This window comes from Ambystoma mexicanum, unplaced genomic scaffold (genome assembly GCF_040938575.1).
Source record: "Ambystoma mexicanum isolate Mex_15411 unplaced genomic scaffold, UKY_AmexF1_1 Mex_scaf52, whole genome shotgun sequence".
In the NCBI taxonomy this organism is placed as follows: domain Eukaryota; kingdom Metazoa; phylum Chordata; class Amphibia; order Caudata; family Ambystomatidae; genus Ambystoma; species Ambystoma mexicanum.
Genome location: NW_027182469.1, coordinates 47357 through 49864, shown reverse-complemented (window position 1 = coordinate 49864; position 2508 = coordinate 47357). Strand labels below are relative to the sequence as shown.

Genomic DNA, 2508 nt, shown 5'->3' with positions numbered 1-2508 from the left:
ACTCTGCCATGTAAGTTTCGTTTAAGGCACTTTTATTTTTACTCTTCAACGTACAGAATGATTATACGTTTTGACAATCACATTAAGTACTATATAAATGGAAATAGTATTGTTATTAACTGGGATCATGAATACCGAGAATTGTGTGAATTATCATTGCTCTGCTTTCATGACAAATTCCCCATTCATAAAATTCGTCGAATGCCGACTTTTCTTTTAGGACAGTGCAGCTGTCAACCAAAATCAGTGATATAGGTGTTCCGTGTCAGTTAGATCACTGATTGTGGTTACACTGCAACTGGCACTAGGTAAGAAAGGCAAAACTGTTGGCAGCGGTGGGATTCGAACCGACGCCTCCGAAGAGACTCGAGCTTTAATCCAACGCCTTAGACCACTCGGCCACGCTACCTCCATACATGGACTTCTCTGTTCTCAATATGAGGAAATAACAGTGTTTCATGAAATGGCGGGCGAACGCGCCAACGAAGATGGCAGGGCGGGCGCCGCCCCTTAGTGGGGGCTGCCCAGCCGGCCTCCTCCCCCCCACTACTCAAGAAGCAGGTCAGGGGGGCGGGGATGGGGGAGGAACGCGCAGCCCGCCCCCTGAAGGGACGGGAGTGCGCGAAACGCAAGGGGCGGGGCAGGGAGCCGAGGGAGAAACAGGCCTCATAAAGGCACGGGTTTGTTCCAGTTACAAACACATTCTCCCTCGGTTCCCTGCCCCCACCAGATCGTGGATTTTGTTTCGTCGGTGCCCAGCAGTTCGGTCGGCCGCAGCAAGGACTTGGTAAGTATCGGGGGACGGGAGGGGTCTGCTCGCTGGCCGCCGTGCCAGCTTGAGTGGATCCGTTTATGTAAAGGAGGGAACGGATTGCGCCTTCCCCCCCTTCGAGCGCTATTCACCCGTTTTTACGTGTTACTTATTAAGCCAGTCTCTGTCGCACAGTCAGTAAGTGTTGTGGCCTGTACCGGAGACGTTGCGGGTTCGAGCCTCTAGCTTCAAAATTCCGAGCGTTGTGTGAAATAATTATGGCCGACGGTTTGTATGTGATGGGGTTATTTGGTTTACGATTTTTTCGTTATTCGGCGCTACATTGCCGCTGCGGGTTACAATGCGCCACAATACCATGGGCGGCCACGTGTGAAAGGTTTAATTTTCGAACATGTGGCGATAAGAGCGTTAAAACTACATTGTTTAGTACGTTTTCTAAGGATGACGATTAGTTGTTTAGTTAAATGGCCGCCGTGCCACACTGCGTTGGCAATCATAATTCAAATGTTTTATCTGATGGCCGTAAAGGGTAGAGAAAGTTACATGCGAGGTGTTATGCATGGGTTTTATGATTACAAATAATGTTTCGTCGTCATCTCCTGCCTCCTGCCGCCATGGCACAGCGAGTAGTGCGCTCGCGTGTACAGCTCTACAGAGCCTGTCGAGGCAGGTTCGAATCCCGGGAGGGCCACACTCAGCCTTTCATCTTTCCAAGTTCGATAAATGAGCACCACACACGCCTCCGCATCCCGTGGGCACACACCATGGGTAATAATTTACAATGCCCAGATACCTCAGGGTTTTGTAGCGACATAGATGCACAATTATTATTATTATTAAAGCCCGCAGAGAGAGGTTGTGTAGTTAAAGGTTGCAAGCTAAAAGTTTACGCAGCCCGCCGCGCCGGACATAATGTATAGTTTCGAGTGCGCGGGCTCGGTGGCAGATCAGAAAGTTGCGTGTTCGAATCGCATCGGGGTCAAATGTAAGTAGATGTTAGCACATCCAGCAGTGGCTCAACTGGTACGTGATTGCTGGAATGCTGGGGACCTGAGTTCTAATCCAATGTCCGGAACCTCCCGTGCATGTTTGTTTTCTCTAATGTACTTTTTGTGGCAACGATGCGGCGCGGTCGCCGGGTCGGGTCTTCAATGGGCCGAGGAATGTAGTTAGAGGTCAACCCGTGGTAGTGATTAGGGCCGCCATGCCTCACAATGCGGAACACGTTAACACAGCTGCTGCTCCATGAAAGGGAAGCAAGGTTGTTTTTTCGGGTTTCTTCTTTTGGGCCTTAACTGTCCGGGTATTACATACGGATTAGCCACGGATAGGATGTTTTAAAGTGATGGAGATTGTTTAGAGATACTGTATGAGATTATATGTACCAAGGATCAAACAAGTCATCACAAATGCAGGGTATTGCTAGCAAAAGATTGTGCAAAGGGAGAAAAGGTCATATGGTAATGTTTTGTTAACTGGGCGGCGGGACGGGGGCTTTTCAGCCCGGGTTTTCAGTCGGAGTTCAGTGTACAGTGAGGAAAGGAGGTAGCACTGGTTTGCAGAGGGTGGCCATTATGAGGGTGAAGTAAATTAATGTCTCATGACCTATACTAACACAATTTGTCTTTTGTTTTCAAGGTGGCCACAAGACGACGGTCCTGGGTACTGAAGGGCAAATGCACTTGCGCTTAGTGAGTTAATAATAGGTTTAGGCAATAGGACGCATATGGGTCGGA

The 2508-nt window shown here is 49.0% G+C and overlaps 1 non-coding gene across 1 annotated transcript; it reads right to left on the bottom strand.

The window, feature by feature from the left end:
* Positions 1 to 327: 327 nt before the first annotated feature.
* On the bottom strand, positions 328 to 409 carry TRNAF-AAA (transfer RNA phenylalanine (anticodon AAA)). The gene has a single exon. It is a non-coding gene; the product is annotated as a tRNA-Phe (tRNA).
* Positions 410 to 2508: the final 2099 nt, after the last annotated feature.